General features: G+C 49.0%; 1 protein-coding gene across 2 annotated transcripts in view; it reads left to right on the top strand.

The window, feature by feature from the left end:
• The window catches only part of LRRTM4 (leucine rich repeat transmembrane neuronal 4), a 198682-nt gene that overhangs the window by 88248 nt on the left and 94686 nt on the right, over nt 1–15748 (top strand). The window lies entirely within an intron of this gene.

Genomic DNA, 15748 nt, shown 5'->3' with positions numbered 1-15748 from the left:
ACTTCAAATTGCATTAGAATGAAGTTATTTGCTATGAAATACTGAAATTATGGAGAATGAAACCCTAAACGTTTTGTTATGGTGTTTAAAAGCCATAAAGGAAATGGGGTGAGGAATTAAAATCAAGAGATGAGGCACCAGATAATGTGGGACTGGGAGGTGGGGCTGCTCCAGGAGGGGCTGCTCAGAAGGGAATGTTCTCCATGACCCCTGTACAGAAACGCTGCAAAACACAACAAAACCAGGACTGGGGGCAGGCTGAGCTTCCTTAGGAAGTTATAAATCCACAGGGATGCAGTGCAGGAGCCAAAGCTGTGTCTGGGGGAATTGAAAGCAGCCCTTGGGAATGAAGGGTGTGATGTTCATCTCTGTCCTGCTCGGTGCTCCTTCACTGCAGCACCAGGAAACAGGAGAGGAGCAGGGCAGGAGAGGAGAGCTGTGGGCAGTGACCTCTTGAAACCTTCTGTAAATCACAGCTGGCCCTGGGGCTGTGGAGAGCAGGGAGGCCTTTGCCAAACTGGCACATCTGGTACCTCCTCCAGGTTTCCTCCTGGGAAAACCTTTTCAGCTCCCAGCAGTTTCACTGGAGTGCTGACAGGTACACAGGGCTTTCACTGGGTTTTCCCCAGCCTAAATTGCTTTTTCTGAGGTATAATCACAGAATCCTGAATGGTTTGGGTTGGAAGGACCTTAAAGGTCACCTAATTCCACCCCTGCCATTGGCAGGGACACCTTTCACTATCCCAGGGTGCTTCAAGCTCCATCCAACCCGGCTTTGGACACTTCCAGGGATGGGGAATCCACAGCTCCTCTGGGGAAAATGATGTAAAATAATTAGTAGGAATGCAAAATAATTAGCAGGACTGATGCTTTCTTGCAGCTCCTGGAAGCCTGGCTTTATTTAGGATGCCTCCACCCTGCTGGTGGGAGCACTCCCAGGACAATCTGCTGTGCAGCAGCCCCACGTTATCAGGATCTTCATGGACCAAACACAAACATCACCCTTTTTTTGTCCTCTTCACAACACAGAGCTCCCTAAATTGGTACCTGTAGGTCACGGGTGGCTCGTGGAGGACTGGCTGTTCCCAAAAGATCAGCTCCTCCTCCTTATTTTCCCCACCACCACCACATCCCGGCGCTGTGTTTATCTCAGAGGTTTCTAAGTGCTCTGCGTGTAGCTCCGTCATCTGATCCTCCACAACCACGCGAGGAGGCTGTGAAAGGAGAAAAGGAGCGGAATTGTTCCTGCTGATACAACAGCCGGGTCCAGGAGGAGAAACTTCCCACTAAAAGCGTGCACCGTGCTTAGAAAAATTACTGAAAATCTTATTCTAATCCTCCTCAAAGATCAGTCTCTTAATCTTTCTGACAGTGGAACTGGCTAATCACCTGAATAGGATTTAAAGCCACTGAGACACTGACAAGGCTTTAAGCTGGGAATAATTTGCAGGGGTTTTGTTTGGTTTGGCTGTTCCTGATTGTCCAGCAAAGCTTCCTTTTCCCCGTTTCTTGATTCATCATTTCTTCCCCTGGAAGTAGAAATGAGAAAGGCAAAAAGCTGTTCTGGTGTTAATTACAAGTGCAACAGCTGGAAAACTGTTTAGGAGATAAAAACCACTCCAGCTTTGGGATCCTGTGGCTCTTTGAGGTCTGTTTTTAGGGCAGTTTTGCATAACAAATACGAGTCTGGAACCTCAGGCTACCGCACTTGAGTCTCCTTCCACATTTGGGAGAAGAGTTTCCTGCTTGTAACACATTTAATCTGTTCCTTAGGAGATGATGAATTTTGAATTGTCATTATCTTCTTTTTTCTGGGTTTGTTTTTTTCCCTCTTCTCGGCAGCAGAGCTGTGTTTCACCTGGGCTCTCTCGGTGGAAAACCTGCTGGAGCTCCACGTGGTGCACACAGCTGGACCTGCCTGAGATCCTCACCCAGTGAGGGCTTGGTGTCACTGATCCCATCCTTGGGAAAGTCTCTGAAATGCTCCTGGATCCCAGGAATCTGTGCAGACTGTCCCATTTGTTTCCTCCCCACACTTCAGGTGTTCTGAGCACAGCTCTGCTTGCCGGGATGCAGCTTTGGAGGGTCATTAAAACAGCTGGAGAATGGGAGAAGGTTTCTTTTCTGCTTGGGTTTTGGGGATAATTTGGTTGGCACCACGTAGCAAAGGCATTTCTGTACACACAGATTTGTGGTAAGTTGAAATATAACCCTTGAAAAGATGGTTACATTTAAAATACAAGAGATGTCATGGGATAAAGAGGGGACACGAGTCACTTGCTGAAAACTAAGTTGCAGATTAAGCACAGCTTTGTAAACATCAGTCCTAAAGTGACTCTGGGAGCCAGGTCAAAAATCCCCACCATCATCATCTGTTTGATGTTCAGGTGCTGAAGGAACAGCTCAGCGTTCGTAGGGATTGGAGGAAGCACTGGGAGCAAACTGAGCTGGGGCTGTCTGATATTCCCAGGAAATGATGGTTCTGCTCCGTACAAACTACAGGGAGAAACAAAACTGAATCTCAGGCCTGCTCTGAAAGTTTCCTCGGCTTGGAGTAATTTTGGGGAGATTTATGAGAGCCCTGGTGTCAGGAGGAGAACGTGCTGCAGATTTCCTTAGGGAATGGCCAAGAGCTTGGAACAAATCTCCCTGCACAGGGAGGGCTCCTTTGACCTGGGCAGCTGAAAAATGCTGCAGACAACGTTGGGGGACTCATTAAGCATCTTTTCTTTCACAGTCTGGATAAAACATTTCCTCCAGAGTTGAATCTGCATCACTCTGAGTCTACAGTTAAAGTTTTAAAATCTGGCAGTGAGGGACAGGTGAACACGGACCCACATCAAATCTGTGGCTGCTCAGCCCCTCTCAGCCCCAAGAACTGAGGCACTGACTGCCCTCAGCGTGGCATTTCTGCTCCTGGAGAGGCTGAAATCCTATTTCCGAGTGAGCAAATGAGTCTGCTGAGACGCGGACAGGGGAGCATGGGATTAGCAGGAGCACGGGTGGGCAGAACGACCGTGCAATGCGGAGATGACACTTAGTGAGGGAAATACTCAGCCGTTGGGAGTTCGTGTTTCTGGTGGCTCCTGTGCAAGTGTCCCAGTGCCTGCTGGCATCAGCAATAGATGGTGCAGGTTGGAATGGATTTAAATAGTGCTTTATTCAGGCTGCTGTAGAGTAATGATAACATTTTATCTCATTCCAGGCTGACTTAGTGCATTTCAGTTGAAATAAACCCATTTCCAAAGAGCCATGTCCCCCCGGATAATTTATCTGTGTATTTTTTGTAATATTTTAACAACATGTGGCAAACTCCACAGGGTGGTTGTTGACACCTGCTCCACCAGTTCCAGGAGGAAACTGGAAATACAGCTGTAGATGGTGGAAGTTCTCCCCTTTCTGCTCCTGCTTCCCACCCTTAGTACCTGCACAGCTTGTTGGAAGAGCAGATGGAAGATCCTGAATGGGAATTGCAGGCGCTGGCAGAGCAGGAAGGACTCGGTTGGAGCCCTAAGAACTCCTGGTGTTCTGTTTGTTCTCCTGATTTTCATTCAAATTGAAGAGTGGAATTGCCATTTCTTTCCCTCTGTCCATCTCCAAACCGGATGGATCTCCACAAAAATGTGTTTGCAAAGGTGCATCTCTGGCTCTGCTCTGGGGCAAAGAAGGAATTGCAAAATTCAAATGGTGAGGCCCCTTTATAATGGGAAAGAGTGGGAACAGGTTCTAAAAAATGCACACAGGCACCTAATGAAGCTTTTTAATGACTTCAAAAAACATCTCAGATAATTTCAGATCTCCCACTGAAAGGACAAGGGAGCCAGGCAATCCCAGTTGCATCGTGCCCTTGGAAATGGTGTCAAAATGTGCAATTACAGACACCAAAACAGCTCTGTGAACTTGGCTGGGTCTCTCAAACGTTATTCCTGAGGTGGTTTATTTAACTTTGTGTCATTCCTTTCTTGCCAGAGTAAACAACTCCCCGGGATTTTGGAAGGAGACTGAAAATACCTCGAGTTGAGTCTTTCCAGGGTGCCTGGGTGAATTTGCCACACCTTCCCTCAGATACCTGGCCCCTTTTTCTCTCCTCCAGTGCTCAGGCCCTCTCTGCAGTTCCTGTCAGCATTCCCAGCTGAGCAGAATAATTTCCCCTCCTCAGCTGACAGCAGCTGTCATTAGGAAAATTGCAGGGCCAACTTTGACAGGATTCACACAATGGGGGAACTTCAGCTTCTCACAGGCTCCGAGAAAGCCCAGGCTCTTCAGCACGTCTTGTCAGTCGGAACGCGAGCTCATCTCCTCCCCGGGAGCAGTTGGCAGATGAGAAGATTATTTCTGACAGATCTGAAACAGCCCCGATGACATCCTCCAACAATAAAATCTCTGCCAGGGGCTGGGGGGAGAGGGGGAAATGGTCTAATGAAAAAATTGTGGTTAAAAAAAATGGGTGAGCGCTTAAATTGAAGGATTCTCAGCGTTTGCGGCTCTTTGTTTGGAATTCCTTCCTCTTCCGTGGGTTAAATATTCACAGTTGTTAATGATCCAGGGATTTACAGCTCTTTCCTGCGGGTGTGCCTCCGGTCTGAAGGCTCCTTGGAGCTGGGGCTGGGTCCTTTCGTGCCCATCGGCGGGCGGTGTTTGGACATTAGGGATCAATGATGGCAGCAGTAGGAATTGTGGCATTATCCTGGAACTGCCTGGCATTCTGGAATTCTCTGGCATCCTGGGATTGCCTGGGACTGTGACCATCCCTCGGGAAGGGGAGCCTCTCCCCTGGCAGGGTGTGTGTGACTGCAGGGCTGGGCTTGTGCTCAGGGTTTTGCCCCCTTGGGGGAGGTGGATGCCAAAAGGCTCTTTTCTTCCCGGGGTTATTAATTGGGTGTGCTGACAATTAGGGAGTTGGTTTATGTCTGGCAGGAGGGGGAGCGAGAAGGACCAAACCCCGCAGATTTCTGCTCTCCCTAATCTCGGCTTTCCCAGCCCAAGGGGCAAACACGGCCTGAATCCAGTGAAAGCAAGAGGCACAAAGGGCTTTAATGTCCTTGTCAGTATTTAAAGTTTATCCTTTCCCTGTGGCACTGGGTGTCTTTCAGCCCATCTTTAGCCCTGCTTCCCTTCCAGAGCTGGCTTTTCTCACTGTTCACCCTTTAAGAGCACCCTGGGGATCAAATCCCATTTTTCCTGACTGTGTTCCTGCTGGGGAATGAAGAACCCTTTGGGAACACAGCAGGGATATGTGCCTTGTCCAGAGTGTAGCAATTCCCTTTCCAACAAAGCCAGAACTCCCTCTCCTTGTTCTGCTGCCATGCCCAGGATCATCCTCCTCAAAGGCAACAGTGAGGCAAGAAACCATTAAGGGATGTGAAAATTGAGGGTGCTGCATCTCGGATTCTGGTTTTGTTATTTCAGAGCTTCTAGGAAAAAACAGATCGTAAAGGTTCCAAGCTGTGTAAGTCCAGAGTGTGCAGTCAGTGTCCTGTGGGCTCCAGAGCTCGATTTGAGATCCCCAAATGTTGCACAGGAAAAGGCACCACATTTAAAATCCTTTTGTTGGGATTTGAGATCCAGCAGCCAACAGGGAACAGGATGTGCTGCTCCTGAAATCCTGAAATGCTCTTGCAACTCATGGAATCATGGAATGGGTTGGGTGGGAAGGGGTTAAAGCCCATCCAGTGCCACCCCTGCCATGGGCAGGGACACCTCCCACTGTCCTGGGCTGCTCCAAGCCCTTTCCAGCCTGGCCTTGGGCACTTCCAGTCCACGGCAGAGGGGCTCCAGCCCTTGGAGCATCTCTGTGGCCTCCCCCGGACTTGCTCCAGCCTTTCCTTTCCCCTTGCCCCCGCGGGATGAAGGCTGATGGATCCGGGATGCAGCCCAGCCATGACCCCTCTGTCTCCTGGGATAGAGGTAATGATGGAAAACCACCAGCAGAACTGGTTCCATCAGTGCCTGATCCAGAGCTCACAGACCCCAGGCAGCTCCAGGAACGTTTTCCCTTCCCTTAATTAGTGAGAAGACCTTGCTTTTATCTGGAACTGCTGAACTGAAGGAGGCAGGTTGTGTTTTACACCGCACACATGAAATAAAAATATTAAAAATATCCCAATCCCGGCTCCTCAGAGCCGTCAGTGTGGAGTGGGAATGAGCACAAGTGTTCTGGGGAGCAGTTTTCTGTCACAATGTGCAATTTCATTAAAACTTCAAGCATTTCCTGGAAACATTTCTTTGCTGGCAGAGCAACTTCATAACTCAAGACATCTTGTTCAAGGGTTTCCACTTCATTCTGAGAATATCCTGATATTTGGTGGTGTTGAGATGGAATCATTTTGTTTCACCATTTACAGTGAATTCATTCAGTGTTTATATGAAATGAAAACATCTCTCTGATTAGGTGGGGGTTTATTTTTGAAAGTTTACCCCATAAAACAGATTCGGTTTGTGATGGGTTGAAAGGGATGATGAAGCACCTCATTCCAGCCTGTCCTTGCAACCCACACCCACAGCCTGCAGGGAATTCCAGCTCCTGGGCTGCTTGTTCATAGTTTTGGGGATGCAGGTGGGGATTTTGGGGCAGTCTGGGCTGTGCTGGATACAGAAAAAACAGGGAATTAAAGGCTTGTACAGACAGGAAAAGCAGAGTCAAGATGTGTGTCTCACTCCTCCTGGGCAGCAGTGAAAATCTGGGATCCTTCTAAAATAGGAATTAGTGCAACTGAACCAGTCTGGGTATTTATTTTAGACCAGTTAGAACCAGTACCAACCTGGTGGGAGCAGCTGATTGTGGCTGAGCCAGGCTGGGAGAGCTGGGGGTGTTCACCTGGAGAAGGGAAAGATCCAGGGAGAGCTCAGATCCCCTTCCCAGGGCCTAAAGGGGCTCCAGGAGAGCTGGAGAGGGACTGGGGACACAGGGATGGAGGGACAGGACACAGGGAATGGCTTCCCAGTGCCAGAGGGCAGGGCTGGATGGGATCTTGGGAAGGAATTGTTCCCTGGGAGGGTGGGGAGGGGCTGGGCTGGAATTCCCAGAGCAGCTGTGGCTGCCCCTGGATCCCTGGAAGTGCCCAAGGCCAGGCTGGAGCAGCCTGGGACAGTGGGAGGTGTCCCTGGGTGGCACTGGGTGGGCTTTGAGGTCTTTTCGACCCAAACCATTCTACATTTCTATGCCAATTCTGTTTCTCATCCTCAAAGAATGTTCTTAATGTATCCATTCCTTTTCTCAACTTTATTCTGGTTTTTTAAAGAATAATTCATATTCAGTGCAGAATGGTTATAAAGTGCAGAACTCATCAATTATTCAGTTATTTATGCAGATTTTAAAGTCAGAGACATTATGTGGCTTTCTCTCTTTTAAGAGAAATTGAAAAGAGATTTAAGAGGAGTAGAACATTTTCCTGAGCTGAGGTTGGAGTTCAGCTCTTTGGGATTGTTCTGTGCGTCTGAGCTGTTTGGGTTTGCTCTGTGTGTTTTCCAACCCCCTTTAGAGGTGTCAATAACAGGGTGAGTCAAACAATCAGACAAAGCTGGAAGAGCACCAAAACCCACAGGATTTGGATAATCGGAGTATTCCTGGTGTCTGACCCAGTGGGCAGAGCACAAAACGGGGTGTCCCAGTTTGAGAAAAATTCGGAGGAACGTCCGAAATGAGCATCCTCTGATGGAAGGCAGGTTACAGCCACCCATCCCCCTCCAGCTTTGGGAAAAAATAAATTTACCTCAGAGGAAAGTGAAAAGGAAAAAACCTATTTATTTAACAGACACAGTGCACAATGGGAAAAGAATAATGTTGGACAATAAAACCTCTCACTGTGGAGAGAACCTGGTAAATTCTCAGAGTCCTTTCTTTGGGTGTGGTTTCTCTCTCTCCTCTTTGGAGCTGGGTAGGCCTGGGCCCCCTCCGGGCCTCGGTGGAAAGTTCTGAACAGTTCCAGGAGAGAAGAAGAAGAAGCAGAAGTCCCAGGGGAAAAAAGTTGAACTCTCTGTCTCTCTCTGGAGCAAACAGAGCTGAAAGAGGGCAGGAAAGCAGCAAAGGGTCCTTCCTCCGCTCTCGCCGCCGCAGAAGCGCACAGAGGAGCAGAGTGACCTTTGAAAACTGCTTTGAGAAGTTTGTCTGGCTTTTTTCTTTCTCTCTCACCCAGTTTTAAAGACACAGAAAGGCACAGGAATCACGTCTGGACATAGAGCGGCGATAGGGGATCCACATCATAAAGTCACCCCAAGACACAGGGACACAGCAGTCCTCAAATTCCCAGCTTGGATTTCCTTGATCAAATGATTTTATCCCCTCCTTGTAAACTGTTAGTAATAATAATATAATAATAAATAATAATAATAATAGTGATAATTTCCTGTTGTAAAGGTGTTAATTGAGTTAATTTAACCAGCATTCCATCAGCTGATGCTGATATTTGGGTTCAATATTGATGAGGGCCAAACCACTCCCTCCTGACAGGCTCTGCTCCCCAGTTTGTGTCCAAACCCCTGCACTGGGCAGAGCAGCAGCCCTTGCTGGGAACCCTGCTGTACTTCAGCCCTCCAGGTGAGAAAGCCCAGGGAACACGGGAAGAGGACCCTTCTTCTGGTGTTTTTTAGATGCCCATCACGGGACAGGGCAGGGGACAACCAGAGCCTGGCTGCGGACAGGTGAAGCAAAGAATAAATCAGTGATACGGTCACAGAGACGGGAAATCCTTCCCTGCTCCCGAAGTTCTAAATTGGCAGCTGAAGGAGCAATTCCTGCGGCTGGGAGTGCTGAGGGTGCTCAGCGCTCACAGGGACTGTTCATTACCCACCTGCTCTGGCCTTGAAGTGATTAAGATCCCATTCTGTATTGAGCAAGTGTTGGAGCAACTGGAATTGCTCTGCCTTGGATAATTGTGTTTGTTTCTCCCCGTTAAATTTACAGGCTCTTTTATGCCTTCTCCCCATGTGCTCGCCGATTTTCCAGGGCAATTTGCAAAATAACCCTGATTGCTCTTTCAAGCCGCTTTTCAACATTCTGTCTGCAAAGAAAAACAATAAAAACCAACTCCAAAATGGCATTTGGAGCTGACAGTTCGTGGTGCTGCTCTCCCACATCCGTGTGGTTCCTGTTCTCTGCAGTCAGATCATTAGCTTGGAAAAATCTCTTTATCCAAGCATTCATTTGTGTTGGTGTGCAACCAAAAGGTGCCTTGATCATTTCATAGGGTGGTCATTTGCTAAATAATGCAAAAATGCTCATTTGTTTATATTGATCTGTTTATTTGTAAATAACCCCCAATATCTGTCTGATCAGTCTGTGCCTGTCAAGGCAGCAATGACTGCACATTCCAGTGTCCCTGCCCATCCCAAGAGAAAATTCCCAGAGAGAAATGCTGCTCCTCAGGATGCAGGCAGTGTTGCTGTGCGCTCTGGCAGCCCCCTTGGCCCGGGGAGTGATGGATGGCGCTACTTAGGCTGGATTGGATTTGGTTTAATTTCCGTGCACACCCATGATTCATCCCGGGCTCTGCCGCAGAGCCCCTGCAGCGTCTGAGGGATCCCAGAGTTTCATTCTGGCAACCTGGGAATTGCCTGCCCTTGCCGTGCTGATGGTCCAGGGAAGTTTGGGGTGAGAGGGGAGGTAGGGGAGGAAATCAGGAAATGAAAATGTGGTACAAGAATGAAATAGAGCCAGAGTTCAGTGTAATTCACAGCTTTGGTGAGGGCACAAAGGAAGCTCCACCACCCACCATGGCCAGGGCTGGGCACTGGATTCTTTAAAATCAGCTTCCAGTGCTTCCCTGGAGGGGTTTTGCCCCATCCCTGGAAGTGTCCAAGGCCAGGTTGGAGCAGCCTGGGATACTGGAAGGTGTCCCTGCCCATGGCAGGGGGTGGGAATGGATGGGCTTCAAGGTCTCTTCCAATCCAACCCATTCCATGATTTTATGGCTTAATTATAATATTTGCAGGTTTCTTGTGTTTTTACTCTGTGTGTACGTTGTGGGACTTTTTGGTGGTTCTTCAGGCCACGTTTGGTGACCCACAAATGTCACTCCCCCCTTTTCTGCCTCCCTTCCTCTGCCCCTCCCCTCTCCAGCCTAAGCCTCCCTTTTGGTTTATTTTTCTCCCCTTTCTTAGGAGACTGACTCCAGATATTCCCACTGTTGCTTCTGCTGGGCTGGCAGGATAAGCCCAGCTCTGCAGCAGTTTGCAGGAGCAACGTGAACACTGTGACAAGAAATCAATCCTGCTAATAAAATTAGCTGAGTTTCGCTTACTCTTTCACACAACTGGAGACCGACTCATCCCCATGAAGGCAGTTTTATGGCCTCATTTTTTAATGGAGTGTAAACCAGCATTAATCGTGTGAGGAGGGGCAGAGATTGGGAGCATAAATCCCCTAAACCTCCGCCTGGGCCCTGCACATCAACCCCACGGAGATTAGGGAAGTGAAAAGGGATTCTGTCCTGCACTTGTCAGTCAGCTCAAAGAGCAATTGGTGTAGGCAGTAAAAATATCCTGGAGGAGCCGAGTTCCATGTCTGGAACTCTGCTGCCTCAGCAGCGTTGCTGTGACTGCGCTCGATGTTCACGGTGTCATTCCAACCTGGATGATCCTGTGACATTCTGGGGCACTTGTGTCAATTATGCCTCCTGTGAGGCTGTGCTGGGGGATTTGGCTTCTTTCTTAATGCTCTGTGCCTGGCTTGAATATCCAAATAAAGTCATCTCGTCATGATATTCTCAGAGTTAAGGGTTTGAGAGGCTTCAAAGGTTGCAGAGGTTGGCAGAGGAGCTGTGGCTGGAAGTGCCCAAGGCCAGGCTGGGCTTGGAGGGAATGAAGTGACAGGACACAGGGAATGGCCTTCAGCTGAAGGAGGGCAGGGTGAGATGGGATTTTGGGAAGGAATTCCTGGCTGTGAGGGTGGGGAAGGGCTGGGATGGAATTCCCAGAGCAGCTGTGGCTGCCCCTGGATCCCTGGCAGTGTCCAAGGCCGAGCTGGACGGGGCTTGGAGCACCCTGGGACAGTGGAAGCTGTCCCTGCCCATGGCAGGGGTGGCACTGGATCACCTTTAAGGTCTTTTCCATCCCAAACCATTCAGTGATCCCAGGAGTGCAGTGGCAGCAGGGAATGTGGCGTTGGATAAGAATGCCCTGTCCGTGGAGTCAGGCTGGTGCAGACGGGGAAGGAAAGGTGATTTTTGCCTGTTTTATTGGTTGTTTAAAAGATGTGCAAAGAACAAGAGCATTACCGGGGCTCCTTTTCCCTGATGGTGTTGGCAGCTCACCCTTTACCTGGAGGGGCATAAAGCCGGAGGATTTATTGCTCCTGGAGTGATTTATGGGATACAGGCAGCGGGGTGATGGCCTCGCTTTACTACTGACTCATCTGCTGACATTGAGAAATCCTCCTGGGCACTCCGAGCAGCGCTGAGAACTCTTCCCTACTCCATAAAGGGATCCTGAGGCTTAATCCCACCATGGCTGGACAGCACTGCTGCATTTATATGGACAAGAAGGTAGAAAAAAAAAGATGTTCTTGTGAGTTTTCGATCATTTCTGATCTCAAATGGGCAAGGGCTTGGACAGTTTCTGTGCTTGCTGTGTGCTTCTGATCCGTGTTTGCCAAATCCTGCTTTTTACAGCTGCTCCTCTGTGTGCTCCCCAGTTTTTCCAGTTGCTGTCACATCTCAGTGTGGGGGCTGATGGTTGAATAATTCTTTTTATTCTCCCTCGCACATCCTTGGAGATTTTGTGCGAGTTTTTGTGTGCTTTGTGTTTATTTTCTCTCTCCCAGAGCACGTGGCTCCAGTTTGTTTAGGCTGACTCTCCCTTCTGGGGGGGGGTGTAAAAAATACTCCATTCCAAAATAAATCCAACATTTTGGACCCATTTGGACCCATTTTTCTCAACGAAAACCTGTTTAATTTCAGAAACTCTGCTTCATCTCCTCTTTGCACACTCTGCTTCAGCCTGCTCAGTGTCTGGCTTTAAACCTTCTCCTCACTGGGCTTTCCCTGGGGAATTTTCTGTACACAGGGAATAGCATGGAAGGCAGCAAACCCTGATCTTCCTCTTTTTTAGCATTTAGCTGCCAGGGCTGACAGCATCCCTCTGAGCCAGGCATGGAGTGGGTGCATTCTGGGGCCAATTAAGCATTTTCCACATAACCTGGATATTTTTATTAACTTTTGAAGCATCCTGATGTCACAGAAAACTCAGGTTGCAAATCACCGCTCTGAGGCAATAAAACAATGACTCAAAGGAGTTCTGGGCAAATCTTTGAAGGGTTTGGGGTGAGAGAAATTTGGGTAAAACCCAAATTAAATCACAGAAGGGGTGAAGCACTGGGGATGTCTATTTTAAATCTGCTCTATTTCACCTCTGGCTGTGTTCGGAGTTGCTGTCGCTTGTTGGCCAGTGCAGGATTTTAACAGTTAAACGCTGCCTTTGTCCGTGGGGACAGGAATGAACTCCTTAACTCAAGAGGGTAATTAATTTTCCTGACAAGCTCTCTGAGTGCTCGATTGAGATTTTAGCCCTTCCGTGGATGGGATTTGACAGTTTGCATTTGCCTTCTCCCACCTCCCCCTGCAAACCCAGGACTTGCTGAGTCGGGCTGAACAAATCCCCGGAACACCCCGGAATGAGATTGGGCTTTAATGTGTAATAAAAACTTTGGAAACGACTCCTTCAAATGCTTCCAGAGGTTGGAAACGCATCTATAAATATCCACTTTATGCATAAAGTTCCCAAATCTTATTGGAAAAGGTCATTTATTCCAAAACCTGTCATTAAGCTCCAGAGCCAAGGAAATTGCAGGATGGTTTGGATCTGGCAAAGTTTGCAGCTGGAAGCAGTGGGAGAGAGGGAAGCCCTGGGCAGGAGCGGCAGCGTTGGGCCTTTGCTCCCCCTCTGCTCCCTGGATGCCTTTGGAATTTCAGGTTTTCCTTTTTCCTGCAATAAATCCTAAACCACAGCTTAGCTGGTGGGTCCTTTGGGAAACCATCTGCCCTACAGGCCTACAGTCCTCAGGTGTGTCCAAGGGTTTTTTTGGGCTGAATATTTCTGATTTTTCCGATTTTTTATGTATAGTTCCCCATAAGCCAAATTAGTTCACTGATGAATAAATTTTGTGAAAATTGAGACGGAGAAATGGGAAAGTTTTGTTTCTAGTTCTGTTTTAACTTCTAGGAAATTCCATACATTCTGTGTGCCCAGTGGAGCCGGGCTGGAGAGCTGGGGGTGCTCACCTTGAGAAGGGAAGGCTCCAGGGAGAGCTCAGAGCCCCTTGCAGGGCCTAAAGGGACTCCAGGAGAGCTGGAGAGGGACTGGGGTGACAGGACAAGGAGGAATGGCTTTGAGATGAAGGAGGGCAGGGATGGATGGGATATTGGGAAGGAATTTCTGGCTGGGAGGGTGGGGAGGGGCTGGGATGGAATTCCCAGAGCAGCTGTGGCTGCCCCTGGATCCCTGGAAGTGCCCAAGGCCGGGCTGGAGCCCCCTGGGACAGTGGGAGGTGTCCCTGCCCACGGCAGGGGTGGCACTGGGTGGGATTTAAGGTCCCTCCAACCCAAACCATTCCAGGGATCCGTGATTCCAAGCGCAGCTGAAGGAACGTGACGCCGGAGCCACGGATTTGATCAGGAGCATTTTCTTCAGAACTCTTTGAATGAAGTTCTGTTCTGAGCAAAGCTGGGATGTGTGGGGTGAGGCAAACGAGGCTGGAGTTAATTAACCCCGTGTGCTGTTCTGTATCGCAGACCTGTGCCCCCGGCACACAGGGCACGCGAGGATCGGGCTGGGAATGGCTTTTGGGATTTGCCAGGTGAGTTTTAACGGCGTTTGGCGCAGCAAATGTCAGTGACAGAGACCAAACCGTGATTGTGGTAAAGCAAATATGGACAAGAAACGTGTGGCTCCTCCCCTCCAGTGCCACCCTCTGACAGCTCGGATTTACCGGTGCCTTTTTGTCACTTTCCATTTCCTTTGCTGCCTCCCCCACACTCTGCTCAGGAGCTCTGCACTCAGCAGAGCAAAGTGACTCAGGTTCATTTAATATTAATTTTAATATTAAAATCACCATTTTACTGCCTGGCACACTTTCCATATGTTGACAGCAATCCTTGCTTTTTCTTATTCCTCGTCTGTCCCTTTTTATTCTACACTTGTGGCTCTTTAATCTTTGATTTTTAAGGAAATAAATTGCATGTGACAATCCATGTGTGCTGAATTGGGAAGGAAGGAGCTCCATTTTCAGTGAGGGAGTCAAGAATTTATAATCCCTGAATCCCAGAATAATTTGGGTTGGGGGAAACCTTCAAACCCATCTCATTGCACCCCATGCCATGGGCAGGGGCACCTTCCCCCCGAGGCCCAGCTGGTAAGTTTAAAGTTAAACTAAAAGATAAAATCCGATGATTTGGAAAGTGGAGCTGAGCTTTGGGGATGGGCAGGGTGAGTCAGGCCCTGTGCTCCAAGGAAGGGGATCTGGGGGCTCATGTGCCTTCAGTAATGCGTGAGTGGTCCCAGCCGAGCTGCTGTGATCACACGGAGCTGATTCCAGGGAATTTCGCACCACGGGACTGCCAGGAGCTGCTGGGTGGAGAGTTGGGAGCTCTGGGGGTGTTGAGCTCCCTGCTCTTGGAATTCCACTGCTGTTGCTGCTGTGAATGGTGGTGATACCAGGGATCATGGAATCCTGGAGTGGTTTGGGTTGGAGCGACCCCAAAGCCCACCCAGTGCCACCCCTGCCATGGGCAGGGACACCTCCCACCGTCCCAGGGTGCTCCAGGCTGGCCTTGGACACTTCCAGGGGTGGGGCAGCCTCAGCTGCTCTGGACAAACACCACAGTCCTGTGCATTGAGGGGCTGTTGCAATTCCAACAAAAGCTGATTTAGTCGAAGAGAATTAAGTCCCAGTGATATTAATTGATAACTTTTCCCTCTCAGTGAGGCCTTGGAGCACAGGGTACAACCTCACACCACTGGCTGGAGGTTCAGTTTCAGTCAGATCCTGTCGTGGTGCCTCTCTCAGGTCATCCAGGATGATCCCTGGAATAGCAGTGAATGAGATGAGGTGGAGAGTGGGATTTTCTCGTGAAGCAAATGGTGAATAGCTCTTTAGACGAACTCCAGATCCCTGCCCGTGTCACAGGGACATTTCACCACTTTTCAGGGATAATAATTTATAATTATAATTAATATATGAACACAATTTATAATTAACCAAGCAGTGTGGACACCTGCTGGAATTCCACATCCCTTAGGAGAAAAGTTCTGTCTGTCGTTTACTGTTGTTCAGGCTGCAGATAAATGAGTATAAATTGCTGAGATTTGCATGGGATTTGTGGATATCAGGGTGTTGCGTACAAGAAATTGGAATCTGTGCTGGTGTTCTCAGTTTCTGTGCTCTGTGCTCCTGGAAACACGAAAAATCTTTTGTCTACAAGGGCTGAAACGAGTCCAGAGCTCATTTGCTGAAAGTAGCAGGTGTTGTCTTGGTCTCCTGTTAGAGGCAGATTAAATTTGGAATGCCAGAATTTCCCTGGGAGAGAAATTCCGTTTTCTGGGGGCAGCTCTCCCACTGGCTGGGATGCGCTTCCATGGCTGGGATGTGCTTCCATGGCTGGGATGCGCTTCCATGGCTGGGTTGTGCTTCCATGGCTGGGATGCGCTTCCATAGGATGCACTTCCATGGCTGGGATGTGCTTCCATGGGATGCGCTTCCATGGCTGGGATGCACTTCCATGGGATGTGCTTCCATGGCTGGGATGCACTTCCATGG

This window comes from Corvus kubaryi, unplaced genomic scaffold (assembly GCF_017639235.1).
Source record: "Corvus kubaryi isolate FWS band 111438036 unplaced genomic scaffold, C.kubaryi_AGA036_p1.0 37265, whole genome shotgun sequence".
Classification (NCBI taxonomy): domain Eukaryota; kingdom Metazoa; phylum Chordata; class Aves; order Passeriformes; family Corvidae; genus Corvus; species Corvus kubaryi.
The sequence above is the reverse complement of the archived record's forward strand: the minus strand, read 5'-3'. Positions and strand labels throughout refer to the sequence as shown.